The sequence below is a fragment of the Zea mays genome, chromosome 5, assembly GCF_902167145.1.
Source record: "Zea mays cultivar B73 chromosome 5, Zm-B73-REFERENCE-NAM-5.0, whole genome shotgun sequence".
Taxonomy (NCBI): domain Eukaryota; kingdom Viridiplantae; phylum Streptophyta; class Magnoliopsida; order Poales; family Poaceae; genus Zea; species Zea mays.
Genome location: NC_050100.1, coordinates 26,078,913 through 26,094,560, shown reverse-complemented (window position 1 = coordinate 26,094,560; position 15,648 = coordinate 26,078,913). Strand labels below are relative to the sequence as shown.

At 49.8% G+C, this 15,648-nt stretch overlaps 1 pseudogene; it reads right to left on the bottom strand.

Moving 5' to 3' along the window:
* LOC109939654 (uncharacterized) overlaps positions 1-14,318 on the bottom strand; it is a 70,739-nt pseudogene extending 56,421 nt beyond the window's left edge.
* Between the last annotated feature and the right edge of the window lie 1,330 nt (positions 14,319-15,648).

Below are 15,648 nucleotides of genomic sequence, written 5' to 3'. Positions count from 1 at the left end.
GATGACGAAGATCCTTGAAGCTGAGGGCGGGGCAGAGGCCGCAGCACGGCTTGCTTCTCCCCACCATCGAACTGGTGGTCACCGTCTTGGGTGACTATCGGTGAGGGGATGCAACCGGGCTGCCTGACGAAAATCCTTGAAGCCGAGCGATGGCTGAAAGGTACCAACCTCCACAAGGTTGTGCTCCTTCCACAACAAGACGAAGACAACACGGATGCTTCCCATCCGGGGGCTCGGAAGGCGGAAGGATGCGACGCATGAGGAAAATGTGAAGGCATGGCTACCACCTAGGAGGTCGATCCCTTTTTAAAAGGCGGCTCTCCCCGCCCGCGTCCTCAAGCCGTCGCGGACTAAGTCTTCACCAACACGCTCCAAGGTCCTCCCGCTACAACACGGGGGCTGGGCCCCACGCGTCATGCAAGCTGCCCCAGGACAGAAGAAGCCAAACCGCCACGCGCGGAGCGTGTAACCGCCCAGCGGTTACAAACATTTCTCCGTCTTCTCCCAAACTAGCGGGTGAAAGGGCGGACCGCCATGCAGGCGGCATGCAACTGCACCAAGGGGACGCACCCTTTTGACTTCGACGCATCTAGCATGGAGGTCCAGGCCCACACGTCATGAAACCGACGCACCGGTTACTACGTTCAAAAAAAACTGCAGCGCCACTTACGCCAGCGCCGCGCCTTCTCGACTACGGAACCGGTGTCGTGACTCGAGGCAACCCTGCGCACGGCCCAGCAGTGCCTACCAGACACGTCGGTCATGGGTCAGTCAGCCGTGGGAGAAGCCGCGACGGTCAACATGGCCAAAAGTGGGTCGGCAGTAATGGCGGTGGCAAGTGGGCGGAAGCAGCAGTCAAATCGTCTGTAGGCTCACGTCCCCTCCTAGAACAGCGAGAGAGTTCTCTCCCACGGCGTGAAGACGACGCGCCCGTGTTCCGTTCCTCGAACGGCTCGCACATGCACAACGGCTGCCCCGTGCATCACTCGTCCCATCGCATTAACTCTGTGGCAGGACAGGTGACACCTTTGGCAGGCGAAGCGGGCGACGCTTCACCTCCGCCATGATGACCACGTCAAAAAAGGTGCGCCACGTCGTTCAATTTCGTATCCTTTTCCTCTTCCCCTTTCTCTCTCTTGCTACAGGGACCGGTAAAGGGGATACTCCGAAAGGGATCCTTCTCCGTGAAGGAAGCGGGCCCCGAGCCCCCCTACTGATCAGAGGTTCAAAGGCTGGCCCCTCGAAAGGGTTCGATAGCCACCTCAGAGCACTCGGGCTCCACGCCCACTACTGGTCAGAGGTTCGAAGGCTGGCCCCCCGGAAGGGTTCGACAGCCGCCTCAGGCCACTCAGGCTCCGCGCCCACTACTGACCAGGGGTTCGTAGGCTGGCCCCCCGACGGGTTCGACAGTCGCCCTAGAGCACGTAGAGTGAGGGATGACTCTGGGTACGTTCGATACATAACCAAGGTTCGAGCTACGCTCTCGAGGTACCCTAGGACATTTTCGAGACCAGCAGGAACGATTCTGTAACGGAATCCCATAAGAGGGAGGCATCGAGCCCTCGGACCCTATCAAACGGGACCGGGTCCAGAAAATCACCTGCAGGTACATTTGGAGCGCGCCTCTGGGCCACTAGCTGACCCTTATCGAACGGGGCACGAGCGTCCACTCGGATCACCCGTTAGCAACTCACTGGAGACACCATGTTCGGCGCCCTCCGAGGGCAACATGGCGCTCTCCCCCCCTCCTCCTTGCGGAAAGGCGACGCAGGGGCGTATGAAAAAAGCTGAGTCTGCTCTTGACCGTCCTCTCGCCCTGTGCAGAGGCTCGGGGGCTGCTCTCGCAAACCTGGCTCCAGCCAAACCGTTGACAGCGTCAACATACCAGCCCGAGAACCCGGAACCTGACTATGCACCCAGGCAACGACCAGTTCGCATGAGGGAACAACCAGACCGGCTGAGCCATCACGAAAGGCATTAAGACCTCGAAGGAGTCAAACCACTCCTCCGAGGCATCGGGGGCTACACCCGGCGGGTGCGCTCGCGCGCACCCACCGGAACAAAATGCAACCGAGAAAGGCCGGTCCCCTTGCAAAAAAGTGTCACAAAGCCTCCAAGCGAGTACCCACACTCCCTTTGAGGCTCGGGGGGCTACTGTCGGGGACCGTAATTAGGGGTACCCCCAAGGCTCCTAATCTCATCTGGTAACCCCCATCAGCACAAAGCTGCAAAGGCCTGATGGGCGCAATTCCGGTTAAGGCTCCGTCCACTCAATGGACACGATCTCGCCTCGCCCGAGCCTAGCCTCGGGCAGGAACGGAAGACCAAGGCAGATTCACGCCTCGCTCGAGGGTCTCCTCAAGCAACGGGCGCACCTTTGACTCGCTCGAGGCCCAGCTCGGGCAGGCTTCACGAAGAAGCAACCTTGGCCAGATCACCTCGCCAAGCCGACCGGATCGCAGGAGCATTCAATGCAAGGATCGCTAAACACCTTATCCTGAAGCGTGCATTCCAGTCGACAAGGCCGAAGTGACCGCAGTCACTTCACCCCTCCACTGACTGACCTGACAGGAAACAGCGCCGCCTGCGCTGCTCCGACTGCTGCGCCACCCGCCAGGCTGAGGCTGACAGCAACCAAGTCCAGCCTCGGGCGCCATAGGAATCTCCGCCTCGCCCGACCCCAGGGCTCGGACTCGACCTCGCCTCGGACGACGATCTCCGCCTCGCTCAACCCCAGGGCTCGGACTCGACCTCGCCTCGGACGACGATCTCCGCCTCGCCCGACCCCAGGGCTCGGACTCGACCTCGCCTCCTACGACGATCTCTGCCTCGCCGGACCCCTGGGCTCGGACTCAGCCTCAACTCCAGATGACGGTCTCCGCCTCGCCCGACCCCCGGGCTCGGACTCGACCTCGATTCCGAAAGACGGTCTCCGCCTCGCCTGACCCTAGGGCTCGGACTCAGCCTCGACCTCGGAGGAGTCACCACCTCGCTCAGGCCGACCACGCCACAAAGGGAGGCCATCATTACCCTAGCCCTAGCTAGCCCAGGCTATGGGGAACAAGACCGGCGTCCCATCTGGCTCGCCCCGGTAAAACAAGTAATGATGGCACCCCGCGTGCTCCATGACAACGGTGGTTCTCAGCCCCCTACGGAAGCAAGGATACATCAGCAAGGATCCGACATCCCCGACAGCTGTGCTTCTATAGGGCTCAAGCGCTCCTCCGACGGCCACGACGCCATATGAACAGGGCTCCAACACCTCTCCGACAGCCACGTCGGCACGTACATAGGGCTCTAGCTCCTCTCTGCTAGACACGTTAGCACATTGCTACACCCCCCCCCCCCCCCCCCCCGTTGTACACCTGGACCCTCTCCTTACGTCTATAAAAGGAAGGTCCAGGGCTCTCATACGAAGGAGGTGGCCGCGCGGAAGAACGGACAGCCTCACGCCCCCCGTCTCTCTCTCCCCCTCGCGAACGCTTGTAACCCCCTACTGCAAGCGCATCCGCCTTGGGCGCAGGACAACACGAGGCCGCGGGTTTCCCCTCACTGTTTTTCCCCCCTTGTGTCTCCGTCTCGCGCCGACCCATCTGGGCTGGGACACGCAACGACAATTTACTCGTCGGTCCAGGGACCCCCCGGGGTCGAAACGCCGACACGTCCTTTGCCTTGATGCACTTGTGGCCGACGTTGGGGAAGAGGAGACCCTTGTTGATGGCGATGTTGGCGGCGTCCTCGTCGGAGGAGGAGTCGGTGGAGCTCTCATCAGAGTCCCACTCCCGGCATACATGGGCATCGCCGCCCTTCTTCTTATAGTATCTCTTCTTTTCCCTCCTCTTTCCCTTCTTGTCATCGCCCCTATCACTATCACTAGACAATGGACATTTAGCAATAAAATGATCGGGCTTACCACATTTGTAGCAAACTTTCTTGGAGCGGGGCTTGTAATGCTTCCCCCTCCTTTGCTTGAGGATTTGGTGGAAACTCTTGATGATGAGCGCCATCTCCTCATTGTCAAGCTTGGAGGCGTCGATGGGGAGCCTACTTGACGTAGACTCTTCTTTCTTTTCTTCCGTCGCTTTGAATGTGACGGGTTGCACCTCAGGTGTGGAGGTGGCGCCTTGCTCGATGATTTGTTTGGAGCCTTTGATCATCAACTCAAAGCTCACAAACTTTCATGTAACTTCCTCGGGAGACATTAGCTTATATCTAGGATCACCACGAATTAATTGAACTTGAGTGGGATTACGAAAAACAAGTGATCTTAGAATAACCTTGACCATCTCATGGTCATCCCATTTGGTGCTCCTGAGGTTGCGCACTTGATTCACCAAGGTCTTGAGCCGGTTGTACATGGCTTGAGGCTCCTCTCCTTGGTTGAGGACAAACCGACCGAGCTCACCCTCGATCGTTTCCCTCTTGGTGATCTTGGTCACCTCGTCTCCTTCGTGCGCGGTCTTTAGTACATCCCAAATCTCCTTGGCACTTTTCAACCCTTACACCTTATTATACTCCTCTCGACATAGAGAGGCGAGGAGTATAGTAGTTGCTTGGGAATCAAAATGCTTGATTAGGGCGACTTCGTCCGAATCATAGCCTTCATCCCCCACGGATGGTACCTGCGCTCCAAACTCAACAATGTCCCAAATGCTAGCGTGGAGTGAGGTTAGATGGTGCCTCATTTTATCACTCCACATACAATAATCTTCACCATAAAAAACTGGTGGTTTGCCTAATGGGATGGAAAGTAAAGGAGTGCGTTTGGAAATGCGAGGGTAGCGTAAGCGGATCTTACTAAACTTCTTGCGCTCATGGCGCTTAGAAGTGACGTACGACGCGTCAGAGCCGGATGTAGAAGGCGACGAAGAATCAATCTCGTAGTAGACCACCTTCTTCATCTTATTTTTCTTGTCGTCGCTCCGATGCGACTTGGGGTGTGAAGGGGATCCCTTCACCTTGTTGCCGGACTCTCCCGATGGAGTCTTCCCATGGCTTGTGGCAGGCTTCTCGCCGGTCACGACCTCCTTCTTGGCGTGATCTCCCGACATCACTTCGAGCTGTTTAAGCTCTAATGAAGTACCAGGATTTGATACCAATTGAAAGTCGCCTAGAGGGGGGTGAATAGGTAGAATCTGAAAATTATAAACTTAAGCACACACTACAAGCCGGGGTTAGCGTTAGAACTAAAATCGAGTCCGAAAGAGAGGGCAAAAAACAAATCAAAGTCAAATGAGGCGGATGTCACGGTGATTTGTTTTACCGAGGTTTGGTTCTTGCAAACCTACTCCCCGTTGAGGTGGTCACAAAGACCGGGTCTCTTTCAACCCTTTCCCTCCCTCAAACGATCATCTAGACCAAGTGAGCTTTTCTCCTTAACCAAACGGGTCACTTAGACCCCTACAAGGACCACCACAACTTGGTGTCCCTTGCTTTGATTACAAGTTGCTTGAGAACAAGAAAGAGGAAGAAGAAAAGCGATCCAAGCGCAAGAGCTCAAAGAACACAAGCGAAACTCTCTCTTGTAGTCACTAATTGCTTTGAGTGGAATTGGGACTTGGAGAGGCTTTGATTCAATCTAATTGTGTCATGTATTGAATGCACTAGCTCTAGTATTGAGTGAGATGTCTGAAAAACTTGGATCCTTGAATGGTGGTGGTTGGGGGTATTTATAGCCCTAACCACCAAACCAGTCGTTGGGGAGGGCTGCTATCGATGGGCGCACCGAACAGTCCGGTGCGCCACCGGACACTGTCTGGTGCGCCAGCCACATCACCCAACTGTTAGGGTTCAACCGCTGGAGCTCTGACAGCCTGGGCCACCGGACAGTCACTGTTCACTATCGGGTGCGCCTTCTGGCGCCTGCTCTGACTCTGCGTGAACTGTCCCCGTACTGTAGCGCTTTTCATGTTTCTGTTGGAGTCGACCGTTGCGCTGTAGCCGTTGCTTCGCTGGCACACCGGACAGTCCGGTGCCACACCGGACAGTCCAGTGAGTTATAGCGGAGTGGCTTTTCCAAAAACCCGAAGGTAGCGAGTTGGAGATGATCCACCCTGGTGCACCGGACACTGTCCGGTGCGCCAGACCAGGGCAACCTTCGGTTTCTTTTGCTACTTTCTTTTTGAACCCTAACTTGGACCTTTTTATTGGTTTGTGTTGAACCTTTGGCACCTGTAGAACTTATAATCTAGAGCAAACTAGATAGTCCAATTGTTTGTGTTGGGCAATTCAACCACCAAAATCATTTAGGAAAAGGTTTGACCCAATTTCCCTTTCAAATTTGCCATAGAGCTTATCCCAGGCACTGCCCCTATTTCCAAGAGAGCTTATAGAGTGCCCGGACCGGAGTTGGTGGAACTCAAAAAGCAAATTGATGAGTTGTTAGAGAAGGGCTACATCAGACCAAGTACCTCGCCTTGAGCAGCCCCAGTATTATTTATGCAGAAGAAGGATGACACGAAGAGGATGTGCATCGATTACAGAGTCCTGAATGAAGTCACTATCAAGAACAAGTACCCCCTGCCTCGAATCGAGGACCTATTTGATCAGTTGAGAGGAGCCAGTGTATTCTCCAAGATAGATCTGAGGTCAGGTTACCATCAGCTCAGAATCCGACCCTCAGATATACCGAAGACAGCATTCATCACCAAGTATGGATTATATGAGTTAAAGGTTATATCATTCGGATTGACAAATGCGCCAGCGTACTTCATGTACCTGAAGAACAGTGTGTTCATGGACTACCTCAACAAGTTCATAGTGGTGTTCATTGATGACATTCTCATATATTCTCAGAATGAGCAAGAGCATGAGGAACATTTGAGGAAGGTACTTCAGAGGCTACGAGATTGCCAGTTGTACGCCAAGCTTAGCAAGTGCGAGTTCTGGATCAGCGAAGTTCTATTCTTGGGTCATATTATAAACCGAGATGGACTAGTTGTGGATCCAAAGAAGGTAGCAGCGATTCTGGACTGGAAAGCACCAAGACATGTCCAAGGAATCAAGAGTTTCATTGGAATGGCTGGTTACTATCGGTGTTTCATTGAAGGTTTCTCCAAGATTGCCAGACCAATGACAGCCTTGCTAGCAAAGAAGGTTGAGTTCAAGTGGACCCCAGCGTGCCAAGAATCATTTGAGATGTTGAAGCAGAAGTTAACAACAGCACCAGTGTTAGTTTTGCCAGATGTTCACAAGCCATTCTTAGTATATTGTGATACTTCATACACCGGACTGGTATGTGTGTAAATGCAGGAAGGGAAAGTAGTGGCATACTCGTCCCGACAATTAAAAGTTCATGAGAAGAATTACCCCACTCATGATCTGGAGCTAGCAGCAGTGGTTCATGCATTGAAGACCTGGAGACATTACCTTTATGGGCAGAAGTGTGATATCTACACGGACCACAAGAGCCTCAAGTACATATTCACTCAGTCAGAGTTAAACATGAGGCAGCGAAGATGGCTAGAATTGATCAAAGACTATGAACTGGAGATTCACTATCACCCAGGAAAAGCAAATGTGGTTGTAGATGCTCTTATCAGGAAGAGTCAAGTCAATATGTTGGTCGCTCACCTGATGCTGTTCAAGCTAGCAAAGGAATTCGACAGGTTGAGTCTCGGATTTCTGAACAACACTCAGGGAGTGGCAATTGAGTTGGAACCCACCCTAGAGCAAGACATCAGAAAAGGTCAGAAGGATGATGAGAAGATCAACGAGATCCGGCAGCTAATCATAGATGGGAAAGGTCCAGATTTCCGTGAGGATGCAAAAGGAGTGGTATGGTTCAAGGATAGGCTGTGTGTTCCTGACATCACCTTGATCCGGGAACTGATTCTCAAAGAAGCTCATGAGACAGTGTATTCTATACACCCTGGTAGCGAGAAAATGTACCAAGACTTGAAGAAGAGATTCTGGTGGTACGGTATGAAAAGAGAGATATCAGAGTATGTGGCCAGATGCGACAGTTGTCAGAGGATCAAGGCAGAACATCAGAGGCCTGCAGGATTGTTGCAGCGGTTGCAGATTCCGCAGTGGAAATGGGATGAGATTGGGATGGACTTTATAGTTGGTCTGCCCCGCACTTGAGCTGGTTACGACTCCATCTGGGTAGTACTGGACCGTTTAACAAAGGCGGTCCATTTCATACCAGTCAAGACCACCTATAACAGTGCAGTTGGCAGAGTTATACATGTCTCGGATTGTGTGCTTGCATGGTATTCAAAGAAGATAATATCGGACAGAGGCACCCAATTTACTCCTCATTTTTGGCAGCAGCTACATGAAGCTTTGGGCACACACTTGAAATTCAATTCAGCTTATCACCTGCAGATAGATGGTTAGACTGAGAGAACCAACCAGATTCTTGAGGATATGTTGAGAGCTTGTGCTTTGCAAGACAAGTTAGGTTGGGACAAGATGCTACCGTATGCAGAATTCTCCTACAACAACAGCTATCAAGCCAGCCTGAAGATGTCACCATTCGAAGCACTTTATGGGAGGAATTGCAGAACTCCATTGCATTGGGATCAACCCAGTGAAAGGTAGGTATTCAGTCTAGAGATTTTGCTTGAAGCTGAAGAGAATATTAGGATGGTCTGGGAAAATCTGAAGGCAGTGCAGTCCAGGCAGCAAAGCTATGCTGACACTAGAAGAAGGGAACTCAGTTTTGAAGTGGGAGACTATGTCTATTTGAAAGTATCACCCATCAGAGGAACCAAGAGGTTCGGAGTCAAAGGAAAGCTAGCCCCTCGCTACATCGGGCCGTATCAGATTCAGGCAAGATGGGGAGAAGTGTCTTATCAACTCAGCTTACCAGAGAATCTGTCAGCTATGCACGATGTGTTCCATGTGCCTCAGATGAAGAAATGCTTGAGAGTGTCAGAAGAGCAGTTGCCAACGGAAGATCTTGAAGTTCAAGAAGATCTGACCTATATTGAGAAGCCAACGCAAATTCTAGAGACAGCAGATCGGGTCACCTGGAGGAACACCATCAGGATGTGCAAAGTCAAATGGGGCCATCACTTAGAAGAAGAAGCAACCTGGGAAAGAGAAGACGATCTGAGAGCCAAGTACCCTGAACTTTTTGCTAGCCAGCCTTGAATCTCGAGGTCGAGATTCTTTTAAGGGGGACAGGTCTATAACACCCTATATTTGGGGTATAAAATTTCTTTCTTATGACCATCCAAATTCAGGTGTTACTCTTCTCTATCTCACTCTAGTTTCTCTCTCTCTAGTTTTCTCTCTCTCTTTCTCTTTTAATTAGGGTTAATTGTATTAGTGAGGGATTATTTAATTTATTTTGTCCAAAACATATGAGTCATGGAATGTTGCATCATATTGAGCCTAAATATTCTTTGAAATGTTGCACAAATTTGATTTGGTTTGAATTTGAAACTTGATTTGAATTTGAATTGAAAACCCTAGAGAAAATAAATAGAAAAGCAATTAGAAATTCCAGGAAAAAGGAATAGCTAATTCGGCCTAAGACAGCCCACTTAGCCCAGCCCCCGCGCGCGCCCTCGCCCGCGCGCCCCCTCTGCCAGACAGGCGGGTCCCGCCTGTCGGCGCAAACCTGAGCGCCCTCTCTCTCCCTCTCTCTCTCTCTATCCCGTGGGCTAGACCTGTCGGTGTAAGTTCTCTCTCGCGCACCCGCTCTCCCTCTCTCTGTCCCGCTGTCCTCACCTGTCAGCCCGTCTCTAACCTCTCGCCCACGATCTCCCCGCCGTGGACGCGCCCACGACCACGCGTTCTCCGGCCACGTCTGAGCCCCCGCGCCCTGCTCGCCCACCTCCCCTCTCTCATTTGCGCCCTCTGCACAGCTCCCTCGCCGTCTCTCTCACTCTGCCCGCACGAACCGAGAGTTCCGCCACCGCCCGCCGACGTCCACCGCCTATTCCGTGGCTGCCGTTGCGCCTGTGCTTCGTCCAGTGCCACGGTGAGCTTCGCCTTGCCGTCAGCTACTCGGGACACCCTTTGGTGTGCCCCTTCCCTCCTTGATTCAGCCGGTCCACGCTCACCGGAGTGATTCTTGCGCAGCCGGAGCTTCGCCACCGTCATCCATCGCGTCCCTGTGCCACCGTCGTTGCCCCGTGACTCCATCACTTCCCCTCGAGGTGAGAAACCTGCCTGCGCCCCTAATTTCTTGTGTACTGCCCTGTTGTTCGCGCGATTGCTCGTTGGAGCAATCTAGCGCCACCGTTAGTCCACCTCTCTGCGTGCAACGCCCTCTAGTGCTCCCGCGCCGGCGTGGTACCCTCGGCTGAGTTCGCCAGATCACCCTAAACACGCCTGAACCACCCCCCAAGCCTCTGGAGCCCTGCCGTGGCCAGTCTCCTCGTCTCCAGCGAGCTCCCGCCGCAGGACCGAGCGGCGCCACCGCGCCCATGTTCGCCCCCCTGCCGTTAGATCTCGGTCGTCCACCTAAGATCGGGCGGTTTAGACTTAACCCGAGCGAATCTGATCGTAGCCCTCCGATCCAGATCCAACTGTCTCTCCCCTCTCCCCCTCACCCGTGTCTCTGCCCCTGGGCCCGACTGGTCAGCATGCCCTGGCTCGCTAGTGCCCTGGCCCCGCTTGTCACCCGCGCCCGCGCGCCCATGCCCGCGTGATCTAATCTGGGCCGTTGATGTCTGATCCGACGACTGAGATTACCCTGTACCCCTTCGCGTGTGAGTTTTGCTTAAGAACCCGCCTGGTTTTAGGAAATCAACCCGCCATCCTCTGTTTTAGCGCATAGGTCCCTGGTTTCTTTAGAATAACCCCCTGGACTTTTATTTAATTACAGATTTAGCCCTAATTTCATATTTCAAACTTCAAAACTTGTTTATTTCATATCTTTTTCATATGAACTCCAAATTTAGTGGTTCAAATTGCAAAATGCTCACAAGATTATTCTCTGTTGAAATAAAATATGACCAACTGTAATCTGTATACTTTAATTTTTACACTTAGAATATAGAATTAAAGAATATGTTGATTTATTTATTTAATGAAATAAATAAAAGGAGAATCCTAGGAGTAAAGTATATTCAATTTTATGAGATTAGTGTTATGCATCACATGGATTTATTCTTGGCTTAACCTTTAGGTCTTAGTGACATAAATAGAATTAGGAATGTAATTATGGATAACACTTAAAGGATAATCAAATTCCTAAATAAGAGTAGTTCATCTTATAATTTAATCTCTACTTGTTTAATTACCTCTTAACCTTCTTTGAGCCATGTTCCAAACACTTAGAGAGTAATTAATCCTCCACTTAAGATTAGTCCATTTTATAACTTGATATCATTCCCCTACACTTAATACTATACCTTTTTGAGTTATGTGCCAATGTTTGTACATGTTTGATGTGTTGTTCATTTATACTTTTCCAAATGTATTGAATGTATGCTCGCTTTACTTAGACAACAAGCAGTCCGAGGTTCCTGAGTGTGTTGCCGAAGGTCCCTCTGAGCAACAACCTGGTGAAGGCAAGTGTCCTCAAACCTATCATGTCCTACTTTACTTTATAATTCACTGTCCCGCATTACATTATTGAAACTTAAGGATTGACTAGTCTGTATTTACCTTACCCTTGTTTACCTTTTTGGGTTAGTCATGGTTAGCTTATGCTATTGCTTTAACTTAATCAATGAACATAATGTGATCTTTTATGATACGATGATGTTATCCTGATAAGGTTCTTGTGATTACTTTAGGGGGCTCAGGCTATTTCCTGAGTACCTCTCCGTAAGGACCTGTTTGGGGAGTGACAACCCGGGATAACAGTGCAACCATGAGGGTGGAATGGGACGCCCTTAGTTGATTAATTAGAGGAACCAGGGGAGTAGTTGGCTTCGCCGTAGGGCCGTCAATGGGGTCTAGGCACAGTACTTGCTTTGCCGAGGCTGGTTCCAGAGGTTCTTAGATTTGGTTTTGTTAGTCACCCTTCCTCTAGGGAGATGTACTATGTTTATCAAACTGGAAAACCTAACGGGCAGCTATGACCTCTGGGAAATCTTTATAAAGGCTACGCAGTGAGACCCTGCTAGGTCACCTTGGTAGTGATCAATGGGGAGGCTAGAACCCCGGGCAGAATGGGAATCACGGCTTGTGGGTAAAGTGTGCAACCTCTGCAAAGTGTTAGAAACTGGTATATTAGCCATGCTCACGGTTATGAGTAGCCTTGGGATCCTCTTCGATTAGAAGAACTTTGACTACATTTATGATGATGATTAGCAATGATGGTTATAATTTTGATCTCTAGTATTTCCTCTTGGAGGGAGTACTTCTGGGTAATAACTGGGTTATTACTAAAATTTGGCTATACTTATAATAATAAAACTTGACCAACGAAAAGCAACTGCTTAACCTTAACTCTACATACAGCTACTCCACTTTAGCCAAACGGGACATTTGCTGAGTACGTTGATGTGTACTCATCCTTGCTTTACAAATCACCCCACCCCAGGTTGTCCCCACTGTACTCAGTGCTCAGGAGGTGAAGCTGGTAACATGGAGGACTTTGAGGAGTTCCAGGACTACGACGAGTTTTAGTTTATTTTAGTGGCAAAACCCCAGTCAGCTGCATGTGTAGGCTTACATTCTACGTTTCGTTACTCTGCACTTTGATATTATTGTTAAACACTATGGATATGTATTTGACTCTGTGGGCGTCTCAGACATCTTGATGTAACTAAGTACCTTTCTGTTATTTAATTCAAGCATTGTGTGATGATGTCCAACTATGTAATTGCTGTGTACGTGAGTTTTGATCTTGGCACGTACATGGTTCGCATTCGGTTTACCTTCCAAAACTGGGTGTGACATCCCTTTTATAGCCCCAAGGCAGCTAGGAGCCGTTGGAGATCAACTTGGAAGGCAATTCTTGCCTTCTATCAAGTGGTGCATCGGACAGTCCGGTGCACCACCGGACAGGTCCTGTAGTTGTCCGGTGCGTGATCACTTCCCTTTTCTGGCGAAGCCGACCGTTGGATCTTCGGATCTGTTGGCGCACCAGACACAGTCCGGTGCACACCGGACAGTCCAGTGCAATCATCCGACCATTGGCTTCGCCACGTGTCGCCCTTTGATCACACAGACGACCGTTGGCCGCGAGCGCCGTTGACTCACCGGACAATCCGGTGCACCACCGGACAGTCCGGTGAATTTTAGCCACGTGCTTTATTCGTTTCCCCAGAGCGACGAGTTCGTCGCCGAAGACTTGGGCGCGAGCGCTAATGACGCACCGGACAGTCCGGTGTACCACCGGACATTCTGGTGATTTTTAGCGAAGTCGCTCGGCAGATTCCCGAGAGCAGCCAGTTCATCGTCGGCCAGCCTACGCCACCGGACACTGTCCGGTGCGCCACCGGACAGTCCGATGTGCTAGGCCCGAGCTGGTTTTGGCTGTACACAGCCAACTCTTTTCCAACTTCTTTCTTCTTTTCTTGGTACTGTTTCTAGCACTTAGATAAATATGTTAGTATTCAAAAACAATTCACTAAGTCTAGAAACAAACCTTGTTCTTTGATTTACACTTCTCACTCATTTAGCACATAAGAACTCAATCAATATGTGTTGGACATTTAATCACCAAAACACTTATATAAATGGCCCAAGGGCACATTTCCCTTTCACTTATATTGGCCTTACCAACCTCTTGCCACTTGCTTGAGATGGAGTGTTAGCATTGTCATTATCTTTAGTTTCTTGAGTTTCAGGAATGAATGCATTGTCTTGTGTCTAATAAAATTGATGGCTCCTCTTGTGTGTCACCATCAAGTGGTCCGACAAGAACATTTGCACCAGAAGCTGCTCCAATTTTTGCATCACGAGGAGACCAATGATCACCACCAATATAAGTGATGTTTCTAGAGCACCTAGCCAACTCACATTCATTTTGAAGGCCAAGCTTCATGAACTTCCCACATCCTAGAATATCCTAAAATGTGTAAGTACCATGAACAAATCAGCAACAAAACCATTAATGAATAATGATAACATATATATACAAAAATGACATGTCATTTACCGCTCTAGCTCTCTTCCAGCATTATCATCCATATCAATAGTACCTTTTGCATGATCCATCTAGTCCCTATTTTCCTCAAATTAAGTTTCCTCCATGCCTTGAAATCTTCATTTAATTTGTACCACTTATGCTTGAGTTGTAACTTGGCCACATTAAGACTTGTCCTTTCTTTGAACCCTTTCTCCACCTCATCATAACCAACTAAATCCCGATATGTGTTTGGTCGGTTCCCTCTCCCAACCTGTTCATCAAACAACTTACCTACAATCCAAGTGTTGTCAATGTTCCAATCAATTTCTAGCATCTATTATAGCTAAAAAATTATTTTAGTAAGTATTATAATAATTGGAACCACATTTCGATATAGAACATTATGCATCTCATTGAATAATCTCATAATCATGGTAGTGCCTTAATCATTCTAGCAACACAAATAATTATATCAATCTTAGATACATGCACAACATCTATCTTCTCACAATCTATTTTCCCAAAGAAGCAGAAATAATCATATGAAATTGTGCTTAACAAACTAACATTATGCATCTCACCTCCAGAGGGCAACATGTGGCGTGATGGGTGGGACTTGGGTAGGAGGGGCGATGGGGCGGTCACTGGGTGGCAGGTGATGATCGGGAGGGATGACGGGCGAGCGCTAAGCGGTGAACGAGAGGGACGATCATGGGGCAGTGGGTGGTCGATGGCTAGGAGGAGCAGTGCATCGCGAACCAGGGACAAAACAATGTCGGCTCAAGAGTAGGCTGAGCAGGCGGACATGCGGAATATAATGAATCATTTTTTTTGTAATCAATGATATTAGTGGGCAATTATCACTAAACTCAATGTTTAGGTTTAATTTGAAAGAGTTTGGAGCTAAGAAATTGGTAGGATGCAATGAAAGAGAAATACTACATACTTGCTAGGATGCAATGAAAGAGAAAGATCATATGATGCTAATTGAAATATGCAATGTACTACACACTTACCTTGCTCTTACCATTTGTAATATGTTCCCTTATATGATATTATGAGCTTAAGCTTCTCCCTAACTTCATAAATCATAATCTACTTACTCTTTTTGTTGGACCATCTCCTAAAATAAAAGTTTTGCCCCATTCAACATCACTTGAAAATTTTCTGGCGGGTAATATTTGTATTTACTATGGGTTAAGCTTGTTTTTTGTCCCTTTAGTTCTCACCCTCTGGATTAAACCCTGTGTTCCTTCGGAGCCTGGCGAGCGAGGTGCAACGCAGACGCTCAAGGTGTTTCTATGTGCGTGATTGGTTGCCCTGCCCACTCCGCCCATGCTCACGTCGTGCATTGACTGCATGTAGGCGCGGCAATTAGTTGCCTGCATTGGCGAAGGCCAACCTGCACGGGTGGGTACAGCCTGGGCATTTTTAAGTCTATGTGCCTATGCGCGTGGAGCGCGTGGAGATGAGGGAAGGGAGCTTCCCCAGTTGCCCAGGTCACCGCGAGCCAGACGCTCTCGAGGGTGGCAACCAATCACATCGGTACCCTATGTCTCCCAGCGTAACAAAAAAGATTCTCCCACCGAATAAGGGCATGTATAACCCTGAGATGCTGGTTCGGTTTTCCTAATACAAGAGACACTTAGACATTGGTTCGGTTT